Source organism: Crinia signifera, chromosome 6 (assembly GCF_055691185.1).
Source record: "Crinia signifera chromosome 6, ASM5569118v1, whole genome shotgun sequence".
NCBI classification, from domain to species: Eukaryota; Metazoa; Chordata; class Amphibia; order Anura; family Myobatrachidae; genus Crinia; species Crinia signifera.
In genome coordinates, this window is record NC_139222.1 from 101176181 (window position 1) to 101201524 (window position 25344).

Genomic DNA, 25344 nt, shown 5'->3' on the forward strand with positions numbered 1-25344 from the left:
AGTGTGCCGGGTGACGCCGCCGCATCGTTCCAGGGGGGGGGGTGACCTGCTCCAATCTGCCGCCCTCCAGTGGCTGGTGCCCTAGGCTAATGCCTAGAGCTGCTTAGTGGTGGCGCTGGCCCTGGTTGTTACACTGTAATAAAGGTTGGTGACATTTACCAACCATCTCTCTCATTGGTGGTCCCAGTGTGGATGACAGACAAAATTACCTGGAAGAAGTAAAAAAAGTAAAGAGCACCAGGTTAAAGGACCACCTGAAGAAAACTCAGTCATTGGTGATGGTGATCTTCCCATTGTGGGTTACAGTCACCCTGTTCGACTATTTGTGTTTTCACACAGCTAAGGTGGAATATACATTTGGAAAATGGGCAAAACCATGTGCACTGCAGGTGTCAGATGTAACATGTGCAGAGAGAGTTAGATGTGTGTGAGTTGTTTTGTTTCTGTGCAGGGTAAATACTGGCTGCATTATTTTTACACTGCAATTTAGATTTCAGTTTCAGCTCACCCCACCAGTGCACATGGTTTTGCCCATTTTCCAAACAAATTTGTACTGAGCTCAGATCTGAATAAGGCCCTATGTTAGGTCCTTGTGCAAACTCTGCAGTAGAATGTGAATGATTTAGTGTGGGTAAAGCCTTATCATTATTACTCATAGGCCACAAATTGTTCACGTGTATTGAAGTCCTTAGATCTGTGAGTCACAATAGGGAAGCTGCAGTTTTCATTATTGTTCATGTATATGGGTTTCACAAGAGTTCAGGAGAACTTCCTGATTTGCTTTATTGATTGAAGTCCAGCTATATCCTCTTGATGTGAATTTCTCAATCATCACCTAAAATTTAATTAAATCTTAAGCAGCCCATACACTCTGCGATGCCGGGCTGTCCGTTCTGTGCTTTGAGGTGCGCGCTCCCGCGGCACCTCATCGCACAGTACAAAAAGTATGTGCTTGCACATACTTTTTGTACTTAGGTTTCATCAAATTGCATCGCCTTGCATGCACAACGGATGCACATGCAATGCAATGCAATGTGATCCGTGCTATTGAAGCCCACAACGCACGCCCGCAACGGGACGTGTATGGGCTGCTTAAATTCTTATCTGATGTAATACATTTTAAGCGTAGGAATTGAATCTAGAAAAAAACAGCTTCATCCTCTATGATATATGGATTATAGGAGGGCACTGTCGGCATATATATATATATATCCAGAGGCATAACTAGAACTCATAGCAAAATCTTGAACGCCCCCCCCCCCCTACTGTTGTCATTAAAATGTCATTACAGTCCCATGTGCACACATAGATTTTGCTATGGGGCCCACAGAGTTTTAGATGTTAAGCCATCAGAGAGACGGTTAACTACATCCTGCTAGCCACGAGAGCCACAGCCAAATATACAGTAAAGAAAAAATATTCTAGCCTGCACTGCCTATTTGGCCGGGCGATAGCGATGCTGCAGAGCCACACATCACTAGCGCCCGCTGTGTACATATGGGGCGATTCAGGCAAACCTTCCAAGCGATTTTGACAATGTAGTCAAAAATCTCTTGGAAGAATCACCCAGCGTGTACACCCTTTTAGGGTTGGGGAATTGTAGTGAGGAGCAAGATAGAGAAAGAGAGGTGTGTGAGAGAGAAAATGACAGGGAGAGAGGGGAGCAAGAGAGTGAGAGGATGTAAGGGGGAGACAAGGGGCAGAATGTAATGTCGCCCAAGTTCAGTGACTGTGCGGGATGCCGGCCTTTTTAAAGAGTGCATGGGACTGAGAAAAAGAAAGAAGAGAGGGGGGAGGGTAGAGACACAGGGGAGTGTGAGAGAAGGGGAGACATAGAGAGAGAGACAGACAGACAGGGGGAGACAGAGAGAGAGAGAGACAGAGAAAGAGAGACCGAAAGAGAAAGCGAGAGACAGAGAAAGAGAAAGACAGAGAAAGAGAGAGGGAGGAGACGGAGAGAGAGAGGGAGGAGACAGAGAGTGAGGGAGGAGACGGAGAGAGAAAGAGAGAGAGAGAGACGGGGGGAAAAGATGGAGAGAGAGAGGGAGGAGACAGAGAGAGAGGGAGGAGACAAAGAGAGAGAGAGAGAGATGGAGGATACGGAGAGAGAGAGGGAGGAGACAGTGAGAGAGGGAGGAGATGGAGAGAGAGAGGGGGAGAAGACGGAGAGAGAGAGAGAGAGGGAGGGGATGGAGAGAGAGGAGACGGAGAGAGAGAGAGAGAGAGATGGAGGAGACGGATAGAGAGAGAGGGAGGAGACAGTGAGAGAGGGAGGAGACGGAGAGAGAGAGAGAGAGAGAGAGAGGGGGGAGAAGACGGAGAGAGAGAGGGGGAGGAGATGGAGAGAGAAAGGGAGGATACGGAGAGAGAGAGAGGGAGGAGACGGAGAGAGAGAGGGAGGAGACGGAGAGAGAGAGAGAGAGAGAGGGAGAAGACAGAGAGAGAGAGAGGGAGGAGATGGGGAGAGAGAGAGAGAAGATGGAGAGAGAGAGGGAGGAGACGGAGAGAGAGAGGGAGGAGACGGAGAGAGAGAGAGGGAGGAGACGGAGAGAGAGAGGGAGGAGATGGAGAGAGAGAAAGAGGGAGGAGACGGAGAGAGAGAGAGAGAGAGAGGGAGGAGACGGAGAGAGAGAGAGGGAGAAGACAGAGAGAGAGAGAGAGGGAGGAGATGGGGAGAGAGAGAGGGAGGAGAGAGAGAGGGATGAGAAAGAGAGGGAGGAGACGGAGAGAGAGAGAGAGAGAGAGAGGGAGGAGACAGAGAGAGAGAGGGAGGAGACAGAGAGAGAGAGGGAGAAGACAGAGAGAGAGAGGGAGGAGAAGGGGAGAGAGAGAGGGAGGAGAGAGAGAAGGAGGATACGGAGAGAGAGAGAGAGGGGGAGGAGATGGAGAGAGAGAGGGAGGAGACGGAGAGAGAGAGAGGGAGGAGACGGAGAGAGAGAGAGAGGGAGGAGATGGAGAGAGAGAGGGAGGAGACGGAGAGAGAGAGAGGGAGGAGACGGAGAGAGAGGGAGGAGACGGAGAGAGGGAAAGAGAGAGAAGAGGAGAGAAGGGGAGACAGAGAGTGAGTGAAGTCAGCCAGGGCTTTGAAAGGATTGTGACAGTGGCAATAATCCCATACCCCATGTTCCAGTAAATGAAAGGAGGGGGAGAGAGGGGGAGGGAGAGGGGTGTCGCTTATACCTTGCTCTGCTCCCTCCCCCTTTCCACTTTCCCTTTAGTTATGTTCGGTTACCTCCAGCAGCGCCAGGTCTCCAGGGCCAGGTCTCCCGCCAGTTATCCAGGGCCAGCCAGGCCTCCCCTTCCAGCGGATCTCCATGGACGTCTTCCCACCAGGTCTACAGGTGCTGTGCCTCCTGCCCGCCGTGCCCCGCCTCCAGCGTCTAGCTTCCCTGCAGATGTTACTGTACTGGCGTCGGCGTGCCTCAGCACCACAGCGCGCTGCTGCACTCGCAGCAGTTAGGTTGAGTTTACACTCCGGGGCTGGTCACTAGGTTGTGACGTGGAGCCCTGGCACCAGTGTCACCAGAGAGGGAGTAGGAAAGGGTAGGGGACAGCCTGGATCAACTGGCCCTCCTCCCCCTTCATTGTGCAACCCGTCACCGCCGCTGCTCTGTCCGGCCTGGGTCAGTACAAATTCAAGAGGGTGCAGGGGGCTTGCTGGGCCCTCGGCCCCTCCAACTCGCCGGGCCTCGTAGCAGCTGCACCCTCTATAGTTACGCCACTGTATACATCCTTGGTGTATTGAGGGAAAGATTCTTAGGTCACTTCCAAGAAATGTATAGAGTGATAGCTATGATTTAAGGTTGGTTTAATTGTACCCATATTATTGGTTACATATTAGATTAGCCCTTCAAGATTTCTTACTGAACTGGACCAATTCAAGAAGATATCAATGGATTGACTAAATAGGATGATTGGTTACATAACTGTGAGAAAGGAGTTGATGGTTTTCAAAGAAGCCCATAAATGTGTTGTCATATGCTGGTGCCATTACAGACCCCTTTGTGGACCAAATGCCTTAAAAAGTAATAGTGTCCTTCATATACAAAGTTAATTTTGCTGTTCCCCCCAAAAAATCATTAAAAAATCAAGATCTGCTCCCAACAACTCGTAAACTGAGGGTGTTTAATGGGTATGGGGTATGAGGTAGGATCCAGTCACACCAGGATCAGAGTGTACTACAGAGACTTCTGAATACTATAAGAAAAACTTTGTTTTAGAAGTGCAAGTGCTTTATTTACTTATAGAAAATCATAATGGAATCAATGCATTGGGTTAGAGCAGGGATGAGGGCCCTCCAGCTGTTGATGAACTACACATCCCAGCATGCCCTGATACAGTTTTGCTATTTGGCCATGCTAAAACTGTTGCAGGGCATTCTGAGATGTGTAGTTTAACAACATATATAGGGCCGCAGGTTCCCCATCCCTGCGTAGAGCCTAAGGCCAAGATGGAGGTTTGTCTTGGCTCTCAGATATTTTCAGTAGCGTGTTGACAAATGGTCTTTTTGAATGTAGAACCCATAAGAAATTAGCCTTTTTGATAACATTTTGTAATTGCTTCAGTCATGTTTTCATCTAGTCAGCATTGGTGGGGTATTATTTGGCCGCAGTAATTTTTATCATGAAAAATCTGGATTTCATCACAGTTTTTGCCCAATGGTCAATATCGGGCTATCCAAATAAGCCTCGGACCTACAGTATGTGTTTTTTGTGTCAATGCTTCCAGAAAATGTGCATGCTTATTGGCTAATAGGATAGGCCCTGGCAGGTTTGCAAGCCATGGTATGCATTTTTTTTATAGATGCATTGTCCAACTGTTGGTCAAATTGGGATTTAATTTTTAACCTCCCTGGGACAAAATGATTGGCAAATTTGTTGGATTTACAAAAATGCCGTCTCTTAGACGTAGGCTGGTCACACCATATATAGCTCAATACACCACCCAAAGTTTATTTGAGGGGACAAATGAGAGTACTTTCTCTAGGATTTTATGTTCAGTTGGGGATAAATAAAAAAAAAGCCTAGGCATTCTTTTTAGAAAGGTTTTTAACCCCTTCCTGACGCAGCATGTTTTTGCCTTCCTGACAGAGCCCTTTTTTTCAAATCTGACATGTATCACTTAAGTGGGGATAACTTTTTTTGCTTTTACTTATCCCAGTGATTTTGAGATTGTTTTCTCGTGACACATTGTACTTCAAGTTAGTGGTAAATTTGGGTCGATACAGTCTGTGTTTTTTTGTGAAAAATACCAAAATGTCGTAAAAAAATGGAAAATTTAGTAATTTTCAAAATGTTAAATTTTCTGCTTGTGAGACAAATAATCATACCACTCAAAATAGTTAATAACTAACATAGACCATATGTCTACTTTATGTTTCCATCATTATTTCAGCCTCCTTTTAATTTTTTTGGACACTAGGAGGCTTAAAATATGAATAGCAAATTCTCAAATTTTCAAGAAAATTTCAAACACTGATTTTTTTAGGGACCAGTTCAGTTCTGATGTGACTTTGAGGGACTTGTATGTGAGGCACCCCCATAAATGATGCCATTTCAAAAACTGCACCCCTCACAGTATTCAAAACAGCATTTTGGAAGTTTGTTAACCCTTTAGGTGTTTCACAGGAATTAAAACAAAGTGTAGGTGAAATTTCAAAATTTCATTTTTTTTGCAGATTTGCAATTTTAATACATTTTTCTAAGGAACACAGTAGATTTTACTAAAGAAATGTGACTAAAAATTGATTCCCCCAATTCTTTTGTTTTCATAAATATCCTATATGTGGCCCTAGTGTGCACGTTGACCAAACCACAGGCTTCATTATAGAAGGAGCACCTACTTGATTTTGGAGCCTCCTTTTTATGAGATTATTTTTTAGGCACCATGTAGGTTTCTAGGCACCATAAGATGCTAAAAGTTAGGAACCCCCCCACAAGTGACCCCATTTTGCAAACTACACCCCTCAGGGAATTCATCTAGGGGTATAGTGTACATTTCAAACCCCCAGGGGTTTCACCAATTTTGGTACAACTGGGATGTGAAAATGAAAAATTACATTTTTTACACAAAAATGCAGTTCTGGCTCAAAATTTTTCATTTTCACAAGAAATGAAGGAGACAAAGCACCCCAAAATCTGTGCCCCAATTTCTCCCGAGTACGGCAATGCCTCACATATGACCAAAAAATACCATTTGGGTGCATGGCAGGACTCAGAAGGGAAGGAGTGATTTTTGGATTTTGCAGCTCAGATTCTGGTGGAATGTTGGTGGGTGCTATGTCACATTAGCAAGACCCCCGAAGCACCAATACAGTGGAACCCCCCCACAAGTGACCCCATTTTGCAAACTAAACCCCTCAGGGAATTCATCTAGGGGTATAGTGTACATTTCAAACCCCCAGGGGTTTCACCAATTTTGATACAACTGGGCTGTGCAAATGAAAAATTACATTTTTTACACAAAAATGCAGTTCTGGCTCAAAATTTTTCATTTTCACAAGAAATGAAGGAGACAAAGCACCCCGAAATCTGTGCCCCAATTTCTCCCGAGTACGGCAATGCCTCACATGTGACCAAAAAATACCATTTGGGTGCATGGCAGGACTCAGAAGGGAAGGAGTGATTTTTGGATTTTGCAGCTCAGATTCTGGTGGAATGTTGGTGGGTGCTATGTCGCATTAGCAAGACCCCCGAAGCACCAATACAGTGGAACCCCCCCACAAGTGACCCCATTTTGCAAACTACACCCCTCAGGGAATTCATCTAGGGGTATAGTGTACATTTCAAACCCCCAGGGGTTTCACCAATTGTGGTAAAACTGGGCAGTGAAAATGAAAAATTAAATTTTTTACACAAAAATGCAATTCTGGCTCAAAATTTTTCATTTTCACAAGGAATGAAGGAGACAAAGCACCCCAAAATCTGTACCCCAATTTCTCCCGAGTACGGCAATGCCTCATGTGTGACCAAAAAATGGCAGGACTCAGAAGGGAAGGAGTGATATTTGGATTTTGCAGCACAGATTCTGGTGGAATGTTGGTGGGTGCTATGTCGCATTAGCAAGACCCCCAAAGCACCAATACAGTGGAACCCCCCACAAGTGACCCCATTTTGCAAACTACACCCCTCAGGGAATTCATCTAGGGGTATAGTGTACATTTCAAACCCCCAGGGGTTTCACCAATTTTGATACAACTGGGCTGTGCAAATGAAAAATTACATTTTTTACACTAAAATGCAGTTCTGGCTCAAAATTTTTCATTTTCACAAGGAATGAATGAGACAAAGCACCCCAAAATATGTGCCCCAATTTCTCCCGAGTACGGCAATGCCTCATATGTGACCAAAAAATACCAGTTGGGTGCATGGCAGGACTCAGAAGGGAAGGAGTGATTTTTGGATTTTGCAGCTCAGATTCTGGTGGAATGAATGGTGGGTGCTATGTGGCATTAGCAAGACCCCCGAAGCACGGTGAAATGATGAACCTAATAATCCATAGATGTGTGGTATATTTTAAAACACTCCTTTATACATAGGCCGGGTTTGTCGGGGCAAGTTTCACAGTGGAAAATAGTATCCTTTCTTATTTCCTTTCTATAGCAAACTTTGCACCTTTTTTGTGTCCTGCCCTTTCTTGCAGTGGAGGGGATTTCGTTAGGAAAATGCTGCCCTGGTACAATACGGGGGCCAGTACTAGAAGTACTGGGGCCCTCTGCCTGCTGGTTCCCAAATATTAGGCCCTTTATGACTTCCTCTTGAAAGTGCATAAATGTCCCCCTCTGGCTGGTAGAACGGAATAGCACGTAAGCGTTATACAGTGCCATCTGGATGATATACACGGCCAGCTTCTTGTACCAGATTTTTGTTTTCCGCAGGGGACTGTACAGCTTCAGTACCTGATCTGAAAGATCCACTCCGCCCATGTACTTATTGTAATCTAGGATACAATTAGGTTTTGAGGTGTGGGTACTGGTACCTCGTACAGGGATGGAGGTGGTACTGTCTCCATGAATTGTTGTCAGTATAAGGACATCCCTCTTGTCCTTATATTTGACCAACAACATATTTTCGGTGGATTGTGCCCTGCTTTCACCCCTTCTCAGTACTTGGGCAATGTGCGTTTTTGGGAGGCCTCTTTGGTTCTTGCGCACAGTACCGCAAGCTGCTGTACCTCTTGAACCAAGGGCCTTAAACAGGGGGATGCTAGTGTAAAAGTTATCCACATAGAGGTGATAACCTTTATCCAGGAAGGGATGCACTAAATCCCAGACAATTTTTCCACTAACACCTACGAGGGAGGGGGGGCATTCTGGCGGTTCAATTCTTGAATCCTTCCCTTCATATACCCCAAACCTGTGGGTGTACCCTGAGGTGCTTTCACACAGTTTATAAATTTTTATGCCATACCTTTCCCTCTTACTGGGAAGGTACTGGCGGAATTTAACCCTTCCTTTAAAATGTATAAGGGACTCGTCGATACAAATAAATTTTTCAGGGATGTACATCTCTGCAAATTTGGCACTGAAATGATCAATGACCGGCCTGACTTTGAATAGCCGGTCAAAGGTGGGATCATCTCTGGGTGGGCACTGTGCATTATCGGTGTAATGTCAAAATTTAAGGATTGTCTCAAAACGTGTCCGAGTCATGGCCATACGGTAAAATGGGGTGCTGTACAGAACATCTGTACTCCAATATTGCCTAATTTCTGGCTTTTTTACTATGCCCATATGTAACACCAGACCCCAAAACGTCATCATCTCTACTGCATCTACAGGGGTCCACCTAGCAAATGATGACATGGGGTTTTGAGCAATAAACTGCTGGGCATATAAATTACTTTGGTCCACCATTAAATTTATAAAATCATCAGAGAAAAATAATTTGAAAAAGTCAATTTCTCTGAGACCTGTTGAATCAAATTGGATTCCTGGGATGGCCAAAAACTCAGGAACCTGGGGCTCAAAATTGTCTGGTGGTGGGGTCCATACGGGATCAATCATTTGGGGGGGGGGTCTCAGCTGCTCTACGGGGGCGTCTTTGAGGGGGTCCCTCATCACTAGAGGAGGAAGAGGAGCTTAAGACGAATCCTTCAAATTCCCCGCTTGCATCACTGGCTGTGTCAGAGTCAGCGGCAAGCATGGCATATGCCTCCTCCGCTGAATACATTCTTCTGGATGACTGGGATGACATTTGGGATGACATTTGGGATGCCATTTTTATTTTTGTGTTTCTGTAAGTGTAATGTTTCAACACGTGTATAGTGTAGGGGGGGTACAAACTTTATTTCAACACGGGGGGTATGTAGTGTGTAGTGTGTATGTAGTGCAGAAAAAAAAATACTTTATACAGGAATTTGATCCCAATAAAAAAAAAAAAATTGAAGGGGTTAAAAAAAAAAAAAAAGGTCCTGCGCCAAAAATTGAGCACAGATGTTGGTCAGTAACGTCCGTCACTGAACAGCGCTCAAAGGCAACAGGACACCCACAAAAGCAACGTGGGTGTAAAAACAATTTAAAAAAAAAAAATACCACAGCACTCTCCAAAAAAAAAACACTTTAAAAAAACTGCAGAAAAAAAATTATATCAACCCTGTGCCAAAAATGCTGTTCAGTGATGTACGTCACTGATCAGCGGCCACAGGACACCCACAAAAGCAACGTGGGTGTAATAAACCACAGCACTCTCCAAAAAAAAAAACAATTTAAAAAAAATGCAGAAAAAAAATTATATCAACCCTGTGCCAAAAATGCTGTTCAGTGATGTACGTCACTGATCAGCGGCCACAGGACACCCACAAAAGCAACGTGGGTGTAATAAACCACAGCACTCTCCAAAAAAAACCCTGGACCCCCAAAAAGTTGCTGATCAGTTAATTAATTTAAACTGATCAGCACAAAAGGGGGGGCAGCAGGGGGAGCAGCAGTCAGTTGCACAGGCAGCACAACCTTTGGTGCAACTGACAGGTATATATATAAAAAAAAAAACCCAAAAAGTTGCTGATCAGCACAGATATACTGATCAGCACAAAAGGGGTGCAGCAGACACAAAATATAGCACTCTCTATCACTCTCTATCACTCTCTGTCACTCTCTGTCACTATCTGTCACTATCTCTCACGATCTGTGACTCTATGACACTGCAGCAGCAGCACACAGGAAGTCACAAGATCCAGGAAGCATCCAGCTGCTGGCAGCATGCTACCAGCGGTGATCAGCGGTGATCAGGTAAGTATCAGGCAAGGTTCAGGTATGTATAGCACGACAGAGTGGCCGGTGACCGCTCTGCACGCAATTCCAGACCGGAATGGCATCTGCAGCGCAGTCACCGTTAGTTTAAATGACGCGCCTTGGCTGTGATTGGTCCGTCGGTCTGACGGACCAATCACAGCCTTGGGGGCAGGTGGGGTGAGGTTGGGTGAGGTGTGGTCATCACCGGTGACCCCCTCATGCCCCCTCACACCCGACGGTGATTGACACCTGTGTTACCGAGCGTCTGATTCGCCGGTAACACAGTAAAACGCTGCGACTGGCTGTTCACATTGAACAGCCAATCACAGCGATCGCCGACGGGGGGGAGGCATCGCCACCCCCCCTGGGCATGCAGGGACATGTCTGCTGTCAGGGACAGCAGACATGTTTAAACTGTCACTGCGTCTATAGACGCGGGGACAGTTTAAAGTCATGACGTATATATACGTCATGTGTCGGGAAGTACATCCCGGCCATGACGTATATATGTCAAATGTCGGGAAGGGGTTAAGCCATTTCCACAGCTTCCCCCTTGTTGTGGGTCTTTATCTAAGCTTAGTCTGTGCTCTTGTAGACGTTCCTTAAAGACCGTTCAAATGTTTTAAGAATTATTCTGTATAGTTTTAGTTTGTCTCAGCTATAGAATAACTCTTTAACTGATTGGGGAGATTTTGTTTTAATGGACTTCTTCACTGTGTTCCCCCTCCATGCTGTCATTGTAGCCTTGTCATATCTGTACTGTATAATGATTTTTTTTTTTTTAATTGAGCCAATAGTAAGAAAAAAAAATAGAATTGAGTAATTAGAAAAACAGTACTGGTACTCACCTACAGTTAGAGAAGGTGTGATTCTGCATAGACCTGGACCTAAGAATAGTATGTGTTTGTCTAATCAATATATGTAAGGATAAATTTGGTGGAAAAATACCTGTTAATTACTAAAATGGTGGTGCTTGCCTCCCAGGAGTCTTGTATTTAATCAAGTAAGAAGATGGAAGACTATTTTTGTTGTGGCCCTTTTATGGTGCAGAAGAAGATATGTTCACTGGGAACAATCAGGCGCTTGACAATGAGCTGATCCTACAATGTAAGCTGCTGCTTAAGTGTGGGGGCAGTCACTCCCCACTCAAGGAAAAGAAAAAAGGAACTCGCACAAGGCGAGTTAAAGCAGCGCTTATATCAATGAACAAAACTCAATAGTTTGGAAAAAGTAACAAATTTTACTGTTTAAAATAGCATACAAGGTACAGTATTACATAAATGAAGCAATAAAACAATAATGTATAATAACTTAATAAAATGGAATAGGTGGGGAATATAAGTAAATTGGAATAAAATAAAGAGTATTCCCGCCTCAATGGACATGTCTGGTTGATTTTTTTGTGATCACTAATTTTGGGGAGCAGGTAAGTACACGTTACCAACAGAAGATTGTGAATCCTTTGAAAATTATGTGGAGCTGGAAAGTCCTCACGATGTGTGCGGATTCATGGACTGCCGCTGGAGGAGCAATGGGTCGCGTGATGTAGTTCAGTCCTCTGATTTGGGGTGTGAGAACAGTTGTTGGTTGTCTCGAACACCGGAGGTGTATCTGAAGCGATGTACCCAAAAAGTTCCAGCAATTGGATCAGGTGTGGCTTCCGTGCCCAGGAATAAACCTCACTGGTGTAGATGGTGTTACAAGGGGTTTTTAGAGCACGGTGTCCGCCATGGAATAGTGTCCAAATGGAGAAGAAGTGGAGTAATATCCTCAGTGAAATAAAGCGTCACAACAGTATCCAGAGGCAGGGGGGGGAATCAACTAACGCGTTTCACTGCGTCCTGCAGCTTTATCAAAGGTGTGGGGGACTGTGTACCTGGTTCAGGTATATATACCTTTCTTAATGAGAAGATTGATGCACCTGTGAGATGCAATTAATAGTTTTATTTTGTAAGTCGTACAAAAAACTAACATAGGAGTAGGTAGGCAGACATATATCAAGTTAATCAAAACATAAACAATCAATATACAATGAGAATTCACATTATAAATGAGTGGAAAAAAAGTTTATTGTTAATCCCAACTCCGGTCACGTGACTTAAGTAAGTCACGTGATCGGGATAAGCAGCATAATGTATGAAAGAGTGTATATCTCTTGGGTGTCGCTATGAACTTTTCACAATATTTGTATAATGAACTCATCAATTTAGAGAATATGAAGAAACCAAGGGGGGGAAAAGAAAACTAACGATAAAGAGATCTATAGTGAATACGTGAATGGAACGCAAATGCGTTCCATATAACATAAGGCCATATAACTTCCGCCTCCATCCCGGAAGCACATCGGGATGCGGCGGCTAAATCTATGGGGTGTAGATGGGGACATAAGGCTATTTTAGCAAAGCCGTTTGGCTGGATGGTGCACTCATTAATGATTTGCTCAGTTATCTGTGCATGTACAGACGAACAAGGGGGTCATAAATGACCCGCAGGAGTGCGCATTGGCTGTCAGGTGCAGCATACACAAGGTGCAATAAAATGAGCAACATTTCTCATAAGGGCTAAAATGAAAGATATTGCTCATTGTATTGTACCATGTGAATGCACCTTAACTGTTTTTATTGATTTTTATAAATTTTAAAGCATATCAAGAAAAACTACATCTTTCTTGATATGCTTTAAAATTTATACAGGTCTCCTCCTGGGACTGGTACAAAAAGATGGCAACAATACATAACACAAAAGATAATTTCAGCAAAAATTAGGGAATTGGTATTGGGTAATTACACAGATGTAATCCTAATGCATAATGTAATGTAACAAGGTGCAACAATTTATAATAAAGTGCAAAACACATTTTTTTTGCTGCTTTAACCCCTTCCCGCCGCAGCCTGTTTTTGCCTTCCTGACAGAGCCCTTTTTTTCAAATCTGACATGTATCACTTAAGTGGGGATAACTTTTTTTTGCTTTTACTTATCCCAGTGATTTTGAGATTGTTTTCTCGTAACACATTGTACTTCAAGTTAGTGGTAAATTTGGGTCGATACAGTCTGTGTTTTATTGTGAAAAATACCAAAATGTCGTAAAAAAATTGAAAATTTAGCAATTTGCAAAATGTTAAATTTTCTGCTTGTGAGACAAATAATCATACCACTCAAAATAGTTAATAACTAACATAGACCATATGTATACTTTATGTTTCCATCATTATTTCAACCTCCTTTTAATTTTTTTGGACACTAGGAGGCTTAAAATATGAATAGCAAATTCTCAAATTTTCAAGAAAATTTCAAACACTAATTTTTTTAGGGACCAGTTCAGTTCTGATGTGACTTTGAGGGACTTGTATGTGAGACACCCCCATAAATGATGCCATTTCAAAAACTGCACCCCTCACAGTATTCAAAACAGCATTTTGGAAGTTTGTTAACCCTTTAGGTGTTTCACAGGAATTAAAACAAAGTGTAGGTGAAATTTCAAAATTTCATTTTTTTTGCAGATTTTCAATTTTAATACATTTTTCTAAGGAACACAGTAGATTTTACTAGAGAAATGTGACTAAAAATTGATTCCCCCAATTCTTTTGTTTTCAGAAATATCCTATATGTGGCCCTAGTGTGCACGTTGACCAAACCACAGGCTTCATAATAGAAGGAGCACCTACTTGATTTTGGAGCCTCCTTTTTATGAGATTATTTTTTAGGCACCATGTAGGTTTCTAGGCACCATAAGATGCTAAAAGTTAGGAACCCCCCCCCACAAGTGACCCCATTTTGCAAACTACACCCCTCAGGGAATTCATCTAGGGGTATAGTGTACATTTCAAATCCCCAGGGGTTTCACCAATTGTGGTACAACTGGGCTGTGAAAATTAAAAATTACATTTTTTACACAAAAATGCAGTTCTGGCTCAAAATTTTTCATTTTCACAAGAAATGAAGGAGACAAAGCACCACAAAATCTATGCCCCAATTTCTCCCGAGTACGGCAATGCCTCACATGTGACCAAAAAATACCATTTGGGTGCATGGCAGGACTCAGAAGGGAAGGAGTGATATTTGGATTTTGGAGCACAGATTCTGGTGGAATGTTGGTGGGTGCTATGTCGCATTAGCAAGACCCCCGAAGCACCAATACAGTGGAACCCCCCACAAGTGACCCCATTTTTTGTGGTACAACTGGGCAGTGAAAATGAAAAATTAAATTTTTACACAAAAATGCAGTTCTGGCTCAAAATTTTTCATTTTCACAAGGAATGAAGGAGACAAAGCACCCCAAAATCTGTGCCCCAATTTCTCCCGAGTACGGCAATGCCTCACATGTGACCAAAAAATACCATTTGGGTGCATGGCAGGACTCAGAAGGGAAGGAGTGATATTTGGATTTTGGAGCACAGATTCTGGTGGAATGTTGGTGGGCGCATTAGCAAGACCCCCGAAGCACCAATACAGTGGAACCCCCCACAAGTGACCCCATTTTGCAAACTACACCCCTCAGGGAATTCAACTAGGGGTATAGTGTACATTTCAAACCCCCAGGGGTTTCACCAATTGTGGTACAACTGGGCAGTGAAAATGAAAAATTAAATTTTTTACACAAAAATGCAGTTCTGGCTCAAAATTTTTCATTTTCACAAGGAATGAAGGAGACAAAGCACCCCAAAATCTGTGCCCCAATTTCTCCCGAGTACGGCAATGCCTCACATGTGACCAAAAAATACCACTTGGGTGCATGGCAGGACTCAGAAGGGAAGGAGTGATATTTGGATTTTGCAGCACAGATTCTGGTGGAATGTTGGTGGGTGCTATGTCGCATTAGCAAGACCCCCGAAGCACCAATACAGTGGAACCCCCCCACAAGTGACCCCATTTTGCAAACTACACCCTCAGGGAATTCAACTAGGGGTATAGTGTACATTTCAAACCCCCAGGGGTTTCACCAATTTTGATACAACTGGGCTGTGCAAATGAAAAATTAAATTTTTTACACAAAAATGCAGTTCTGGCTCAAAATTTTTCATTTTCACAAGGAATGAAGGAGACAAAGCACCCCAAAATATGTGCCCCAATTTCTCCCGAGTACGGCAATGCCTCACATGTGACCAAAAAATACCATTTGGGTGCATGGCAGGACTCAGAAGGGAAGGAGTGATATTTGGATTTTGCAGCACAGATTCTGGTGGAATGTTGGTGGGTGCTATGTCGCATTAGCAAGACCCCCGAAGCACCAATACAGTGGAACCCCCCCACAAGTGACCCCATTTTGCAAACTACACCCCTCAGGGAATTCAACTAGGGGTATAGTGTACATTTCAAACCCCCAGGGGTTTCACCAATTGTGGTACAACTGGGCAGTGAAAATGAAAAATTAAATTTTTTACACAAAAATGCAGTTCTGGCTCAAAATTTTTCATTTTCACAAGGAATGAAGGAGAAAAAGCACCCCAAAATCTGTGCCCCAATTTCTCCCGAGTATGGCAATGCCTCATATGTGACCAAAAAATACCAGTTGGGTGCATGGCAGGACTCAGAAGGGAAGGAGTGATTTTTGGATTTTGCAGCTCAGATTCTGGTGGAATGAATGGTGGGTGCTATGTGGCATTAGCAAGACCCCCGAAGCACGGTGAAATGATGAACCTAATAATCCATAGATGTTTGGTATATTTTAAAACACTCCTTTATACATAGGCCGGGTTTGTCGGGGCAAGTTTCACAGTGGAAAATAGTATCCTTTCTTATTCCCTTTTTATAGCAAACTTTGCACCTTTTTTGTGTCCTGCCCTTTTTTGCAGTGGAGGGGATTTCGTTAGGAAAATGCTGCCCTGGTACAAAACGGGGGCCAGTACTAGAAGTACTGGGGCCCTCTGCCTGCTGGTTCCCAAATATTAGGCCCTTTATGACTTCCTCTTGAAAGTGCATAAATGTCCCCCTCTGGCTGGTAGAACGGAATAGCACGTAAGCGTTATACAGTGCCATCTGGATGATATACACGGCCAGCTTCTTGTACCAGATTTTTGTTTTCCGCAGGGCACTGTACGGCTTCAGTACCTGATCTGAAAGATCCACTCCGCCCATGTACTTATTGTAATCTAGGATACAATTAGGTTTTGAGGTGTGGGTACTGGTACCTCGTACAGGGACGGAGGTGGTACTGTCTCCATGAATTGTTGTCAGTATAAGGACATCCCTCTTGTCCTTATATTTGACCAACAACATATTTTCGGTGGATTGTACCCTGCTTTCACCCCTTCTCAGTACTTGGGCAATGTGCGTTTTTGGGAGGCCTCTTTGGTTCTTGCGCACAGTACCGCAAGCTGCTGTACCTCTTGAACCAAGGGCCTTAAACAGGGGGATGCTAGTGTAAAAGTTATCCACATAGAGGTGATAACCTTTATCCAGGAAGGGGTGCACTAAATCCCAGACAATTTTTCCACTAACACCTACGAGGGAGGGGGGGCATTCTGGCGGTTCAATTCTTGAATCCTTCCCTTCATATACCCTAAACCTGTGGGTGTACCCTGAGGTGCTTTCACACAGTTTATACATTTTTATGCCATACCTTGCCCTCTTACTGGGAAGGCACTGGCGGAATTTAACCCTTCCTTTAAAATGTATAAGGGACTCGTCGATACAAATAAATTTTTCAGGGATGTACATCTCTGCAAATTTGGCACTGAAATGATCAATGACCGGCCTGACTTTGAATAGCCGGTCAAAGGTGGGATCATCTCTGGGTGGGCACTGTGCATTATCGTTGTAATGCAAAAATGTAAGGATCGTTCCAAAACGAGTCCGGGTCATGGCCATACGATGAAGTGGGGTGCTGTACAGAACATCTGTACTCCAATATTGCCTAATTTCTGGCTTTTTTACTATGCCCATATGTAACACCAGACCCCAAAACGTCATCATCTCTACTGCATCTACAGGGGTCCACCTAGCAAATGATGACGTGGGGTTTTGAGCAATAAACTGCTGGACATATAAATTACTTTGGTCCACCATTAAATTTATAAAATCATCAGAGAAAAATAATTTGAAAAAGTCAATTTCTCTGAGACCTGTTGAATCAAATTGGATTCCTGGGATGGCCAAAAACTCAGGAACCTGGGGCTCAAAATTGTCTGGTGGTGGGGTCCATACGGGATCAATCATTTGGGGGGGTCTCAGCTGCTCTACGGGGGCGTCTTTGAGGGGGTCCCTCATCACTAGAGGAGGAAGATGAGGTTAAGACGAATCCTTCAAATTCCCCGCTTGCATCACTGGCTGTGTCAGAGTCAGAGGCAAGCATGGCATATGCCTCCTCCGCTGAATACATTCTTTGGGATGACATTTGGGATGACATTTGGGATGCCATTTTTATTTTTGTGTTTCTGAAAGTGTTATGTTTCAACACGTGTATAGTGTAGGGGGGGTACAAGCTTTATTTCAACACGGGGGTATGTAGTGTGTAGTGTGTATGTAGTGTAGAAAAAAAAAATACTTTATACAGTAATTTGATCCCAATAATAAAAAAAAATTAGATCAACCCTGTGGCAAAAATGCTGATCTGTGATGTACGTCACTCAGCAACTTCAAGGCAGCTTTTGGTACAACTTTGAAGGGGTTAAAAAAAAAAAAAAAAGGTCCTGCGCCAAAAATTGAGCACAGATGTTGGTCAGTAACGTCCGTCACTGAACAGCGCTCAAAGGCAACAGGAATTTGATCCAAAAAAATAAATAAATAGATCAACCCTGTGACGAAAATGCTGCTCAGCGGCCACAGGACACCCACAAAAGCAACGTGGGTGTAAAAACAATTTAAAAAAAATAAACCACAGCACTCTCAAAAAAAAAAAAAAATTAAAAAAAACTGCAGAAAAAAAATTATATCAACCCTGTGCCAAAAATGCTGTTCAGTGATGTACGTCACTGATCAGCGGCCACAGGACACCCACAAAAGCACCCACAAAAGCAACGTGGGTGTAAAAACAAAACCCCACTGCAATCCCCCAAAAAAAAAACTGCAGATCAGTGATGCAGTGATGCAACACTGATTAGCAGTGCGGGGCAGCAGGCACACAACTGTGGGTGCAACCTGACAGGGTATATATATATAAAAAAAACCTGCACCCTCAAAAAGTTGCTGATCAGTTAATTTATACTGATCAGCACAAAAGGGGGGGCAGCAGGGGGGGCAGCAGTCAGTTGCACAGGCAGCACAACCTTTGGTGCAACTGACAGGTATATATATAAAAAAAAAACCCCTGCACCCCCAAAAAGTTGCTGATCAGCACAGATATACTGATCAGCACAAAAGGGGGGGCAGCAGACACAAAATATAGAACTCTCTATCACTCTCTGTCACTATCTCTCACTATCTCTCACTATCTCTCACTCTATGACACTGCAGCAGCAGCACACAGGAAGTCACAAGATCCAGGAAGCATCCAGCTGCTGGCAGCACGCTACCAGCGGTGATCAGGTAAGTATCAGGCAAGGATCAGGTCAGTATATCACGACAGATTGGCACGGTGACCGCTCTGCACGCAATTCCAGACCGGAATGTCGTCTGCAGCGCAGTCACCGTTAGTTTAAATCACGCGCCATGGCTGTGATTGGTCCGTCGGTCCGACGGACCAATCACAGCCTTGGGGGCAGGTGGGGTGAGGTGAGGTCATCACCGGTGACCCCCTCACACCCCCTCACACCCGGCGGTGATTGATCCCTGTGTTACCGAGCGTCTGATTCGCCGGTAACACAGGAAAACGTTCACATTGAACAGCCAATCGCAGCGATCGCCGACGGGGGGGAGGCATCGCCGCCCCCCCTGGGCATGCTGGGACATGTCTGCTGTCAGGGACAGCAGACATCGTGCCTCTGTCACCGCATCCCTAGACGCGGTGACAGTTTAAAGTCATGACGTATATATACGTCATGTGTCGGGAAGTACATCCCGGCCATGACGTATATATACGTCAAATGTCGGGAAGGGGTTAATGAAATTCGTGCAATTTGTACAATAAGTATTTAGAAGAAAGGACAACCAGAAATAAAAAGAAAAATAATAGTTAAATTATTATACGAAGGATAAAATGCAAAATATCAAAATACAAGTAGGGGTACCACTATGGTAAGAAAATAACATCTATATGGTAAGTATTCTCATTCCCTTAACACACACTCTTAATTTAAAGTACCAACAACATTTGAATTCCTAGCTGCAATAAAGGACAAGTATAGTAGATTAGCTCATACTGTATGTCCCCTATCCTGTATCTACTGCCCACCTGTGTGTTGTAAAACAGTGAACAGGTGGGTGAGAGTGCAGAATGCAAGAGGTGACTCATCTAACGTTGCAAGGTAACACAACAGTTATAGTAACTTTCATATCCTGCAAAATTCCCCCAAAATTCACCTCCCACAGTACATACTACTACTAGCCCTAGCAAATTAGGGGCCTTATTCTAGTTCACTCTTTCTGACAAAATCATGTGCACTGCAGGTGGGGCAGATGTAACTTGTGCAGAGAGAATTAGATTTGGGTGGGGTTTTACTTCAAAGTGAGATCTATATTGCAGTGTAAAAATAAAGCAGTCAGTATTTTCCCTGCACGGAAACAAAATAACTCACCCAAATCTATTTCTCTCTGCACATTTTACATTTGCCACCCTGCAGTGCACATGGTTTTGTCAATCTAAGAAAGATTTTGTCAGAAAGAGTGAACTAGAATAAGGGCCTAGGTGTATTTGTGTGTTGTAGGAAAACAAGATATTGAATTCCACTGAAGCTATGTGCGTGTGTACATGTGGTAGAGAATATAGATTAATGTAAACAAACACATTTCCAATATGGTACTGGATTACAGACTATGTTGTATATTCAATGCCCATCAGGCGAGTTATGATGGGGAGCAGTGCCTATTGCTTGCCATCATAGCCCACCATCAGTATTCAACTGACCCCTGTACTCGCCGTTTAAACCTCGCTTCTAAAAAGCAAGGTGGAAACAGTGAGTGTGGCCATCAAAATGGCAAGGCTCGCGGCTATATGCAGCGGCCTTCCAGCATTAGCCGCGAACCTCGCTGATGGTGAGGATTCCCACGGAACATGGTTTAGGGCGAGTGGCCGGCGAGGATTTAAATGGCGAGGATGGCTTGTTTTCAGCCATCCTCGCCATAAAAAAAACCCTTGCTGGCCACATTGAATACACCCTTATGTTAATGCTATATAATGTTAATATTAACTTTAGTAACTTACAGTTAACCTCTAAGCACATCAATTCTATGGACCATCTACTATGTTTAAAATCCACATCATTTTATTTATTGCTGCAGGGTTGGACTGTCCCACAAGGTTTCAGGGTAAATCCCTGGTGAGCCCAACTGGTTCTGGAATCTCCTCCTCTTGTAATCAGGTTCTGCATTGTGCATTTGATGGATGCATTAAATATATGTTATCATATACTGCACAGGACAATGGTGTATTTTATACAGTGCATATATTTTTTTATATATATATATATATATATATATATATAGTTTGTAGTTAGGCGGCACTCGAAGAAATAAGACACAACTGCAGGTGTTTAGGGATCAAACGTTTTCGATGTATTTAGTACATCTTCATCAGGATACGTGTACAAAGTGAACAAAGTCAATATATAGACAATCACCATATCACGTGAGGCTACAAGTCGCCACTCACCGTGTCAGCGCGCACCGTGATGATGCCACCGGTGTACGGTTGCCATAGCAACCCGTTGTAAACAATGTGAAATACATGTGAACAAAATAATGTGCAAGAGATCAATAAAGTGGAAAATATATGCAATAGACATACAACAAAAAAAGGGTTCATCTGAATTGAGATACATAGTAAATAAACGAATAATAGTAGCAATGTCGCTGTAATACAAATAAGACATATTATATATATAAGCCCAGTGTCAGAGGCTTTTTGCTGGATAGCAAAGGAACCGGTAACGCCGGTATTGGGCCACAGAACAGGTTACAGATGGCAACAAGTGAACAGACATGTATCGGTACTATACTAAGAAGCAAGTAAATCCATACATCCATAATATGACCATAGACAATCAAAGGAAGCAGTACAAGCCGGCTGTCTCGTTGAGACCCCGGGGTGCCAATGTGGAGAGTCTGTGTATCCATCGGGCCTCTCTGCGTAGTAAGCGCAATGATCTGTCACCACCTCGAATATTGTGTGGTTCGTGATCAATTATGGTATATTTGAGCATTGACAGGTTATGACCTTGTGTTACCCAGTGTCGTGCAACGGGTTGGTCACTGCGACCACTGGATAGCGCTGCTCGGATGGTGGACTTATGTCCCGCAATCCTTTCCCTGAGGGTTCTGTCAGTTTTGCCTACGTAACATAACCCACAGGGACAGGTTATAAGGTAGACAATGAATTTCGTGGTACACGTGACCCGATATCGTATGGGGATCCGTTGTCCTGTGTGAGGATGAGGAAAGTGTGTGCCAACAATCAGGGCCCTACAGATCACGCAATCAAGACATTTGAAGCAACCAACTTTAAGGCTGAGGAACATCCCCTGCCTATTAATCTGTTCAGAGTCTGCCCGGGTCATACCAGTAATGTCTGTTTTAACAACCCAATCACGAATGTTCTTGCCACGGCTGTAACATGGCATTATCCGTGTGTCTTGTAGTTTAAGGTCTGGGTCGGACTTAATGATGGGCCAGATATCCCTGGTGATTTTCTGTATGCCCTCACTCTGTGTATTAAAGTGATTAACCCATGGTAGACGTTTTCTACTAGGGTCTCGTCCCGTGTCATGCTAAGTGCTCTCAATTTAGCCGCTTCAAGCAATGTTGTGGCGTAACCCCGTTCTGAAAAATCAGAGTACATTCTATCAATGTGTTTAATGGCCTGTTCTCGATTGGAGCACACCCGGATGGCCCGTAGAAATTGGGAGTAGGGCAGGGAGTATTTGAGTTTTTTGGGGTGAAAACTCCTGGCATGGAGTGTGGTGTTGCGGTCGGTTGTCTTGCGGTAAAGTTCAGTCTGCAGTAGGTTATCCCTGATACTGACAGCTACGTCCAGATAGTTGACTGCCTCAGTCCCAATGTTGTAAGTCAATTGCACTGGATGTCCAGAGCTGTTATGTGAATTGATGACATGCTCAAACATGTGTCGACCACCAGTCCAAATAACGAATAAATCGTCAATGTAACGATTGTACAGTAATGTGCTGGTGCAAAATATTGGATTAGTCAGGAAAATGTCATTCTCTACCATGTACATATAGGCGTTGGTGTACGATGGGGCCACATTCGACCCCATCGCACACCCAGACGCCTGTAGGTAGTACCTACCGTCGAACATGAAATAGTTGCAAGTGAGGACCATGTCCAATAAGTCAAGTATGAGCCCTATGTCAGGTCCAGTATAGTGTGGGTTGTCAGTGATGAGACGTCTGACGGCTTCTTTGCCATCGTCGTTTGGAATGACCGTATAAAGGCTAGATATGTCCATACTGCATAACAGGGTGTCGTCAGGGACCCGTCCCACATTGGCAATGTTTTTAAGAAAAGACGTGGTATCAAGAAGGTGTCTGGGATGATTAGTCACACAGGGCTGCAGTAAGGTATCAAGATATGTCGACAGTTTATGGAATAACCCATTTCGTGCAGAGATGATCGGTCGACCAGGCGGATTCTCAAGGGATTTATGGATTTTAGGCAAGGTGTAAATAATGGGCACCACGGGTGCTTCTGTGATCAGTGCCTTCATAAGTCCCTCTTGAATCACGCCTGTGTCGACCGCCAACTTAAGTCTGGTTTTGAGCCGTTTCCCAAAAATGCCAGTGGGATCAGCATCAAGCAATCTGTAAACTCTGGTATCACTTAATTGACGGTTAATTTCACAAACATAGTCCGTTAAGTTCTGTACCACGATCCCCCCACCTTTATCGGCGGGGCGGATCACAATGTCATTATAGCCAGATAAGTCATGCAATGCTTGTAGCTCATTAGGGGTGAGGTTCTGAGACCTCGGCTTACCCGGTGCAGAGGAGGGTCCTATAATGTCTTGATCAACCCGATACTCCAAAAGTCTGTTAAATGTCCGAATTGATGGGTTGGACGAGAGAGGATCAAACCTCGATCTCGGCTGGAGTTTTTGTAAGGGTCCGGGTAGGGTCAGGGTATCAGATGCTGTCACAGTGCTTTGTGTTTTATTAAAGTGTTCATGCAGCTTAAGTTGTCGTCCCAGTTTATATCGTTCCACTGACCACTGCATTGTGTTCAATTGGACCGACGGGACGAATGATAAACCCAATCTCAGAACCTGCATCTAAGTGGTGGATAACGGGTGATTGGAGAGGTTGAACATCAATTCCTCGGTTGGCGAGGTGGTCTGTCGACTCGTCCCCGACCGCGTCCTTTCCCTTTGACACTGGCCTCCGCGACGGGTTCTACCACGGGTTCGCCGCGCCCACGGCGGGTGGCTACCCCTAAAGGGGTCTGGTTGGTGGTACCTCGAGCTTGGCGGTTGTCGTCCGATTCACTGTTGGAGGTTGCGTCGTGCGAGGAATCAGTTTGCCACAGCTGGCGGTAGTTTCTTGGTCGTCTCTGTTGACCCTGGTACTGTCGATTCGGTTTGTTCTGTGCCCAGAGGTATACTTGATTCCGTTCGTAGTCAGAGTTAACTTTAGAAAGTTTTTCTTTTTTGAACTGCACTAGGTCACGTTTGTAGGCTGCAACCTGTGCATTCAATTTATCCAACCAATTTTGTGAGGTGTCCTGTTGGAAGTTGGACAAATGTTTCTTCTCAAAGGTGGTAATGTTCTCTTTTGCAATTGTCAGCTCCCTTGCTGATTCCTCAATAACGAGGAGGATAAGATCGTAGCTGCATTTGTTTAATACCGCTATCCAACGTCGGCAGAAAGCAGTGTTGAATCGGCCGATGGTTGGTGCGTTTTTAATGCGGAAACCTCTAGGAATGCGTTTGTCCTTGTAGTACCCACTCAGTGTTATACCGTGGTACAGATAGTCAAGTTCTTTTTGTTTCAGGCGCACCCAATCTTTGTATAGATGGTTGAGTTGTGGAGGTTCAGAATCGTCGCAAAATGGCTGGGCAAATAGGATATTCTCTGCTTCTGCTGCAGAGAAGTTCAGGGTAGTACCCTGTGTGGCAAGCGCTAAGTTCTCAGTTCCGATACATCCAGATGGAGCCTCTGGTCCTTCGCTGGTCATAATTCAGTGAAGCAGACGGCTGATGGTAATATGATGAGAGAATAAGTAGTAGTTGTCTGGGTGCTTTTGTCCAAGAAACCCTGCGTCCTGCGGCCGTCAGGGAAACGAATATGGAACGTGAAGCTGGACAGCACTCCAATGTACAAGGGTAACCTTGCTCCGGTGCCTTCCAAGGACCTGTTATGGTCCTGATATGTAGTTTGTAGTTAGGCGGCACTCGAAGAAATAAGACACAACTGCAGGTGTTTAGGGATCAAACGTTTTCGATGTATTTAGTACATCTTCATCAGGATACGTGTACAAAGTGAACAAAGTCAATATATAGACAATCACCATATCACGTGAGGCTACAAGTCGCCACTCACCGTGTCAGCGCGCACCGTGATGATGCCACCGGTGTACGGTTGCCATAGCAACCCGTTGTAAACAATGTGAAATACATGTGAACAAAATAATGTGCAAGAGATCAATAAAGTGGAAAATATATGCAATAGACATACAACAAAAAAAGGGTTCAACTGAATTGAGATACATAGTAAATAAACGAATAATAGTAGCAATGTCGCTGTAATACAAATAAGACATATTATATATATAAGCCCAGTGTCAGAGGCTTTTTGCTGGATAGCAAAGGAACCGGTAACGCCGGTATTGGGCCACAGAACAGGTTACAGATGGCAACAAGTGAACAGACATGTATCGGTACTATACTAAGAAGCAAGTAAATCCATACATCCATAATATGACCATAGACAATCAAAGGAAGCAGTACAAGCCGGCTGTCTCGTTGAGACCCCGGGGTGCCAATGTGGAGAGTCTGTGTATCCATCGGGCCTCTCTGCGTAGTAAGCGCAATGATCTGTCACCACCTCGAATATTGTGTGGTTCGTGATCAA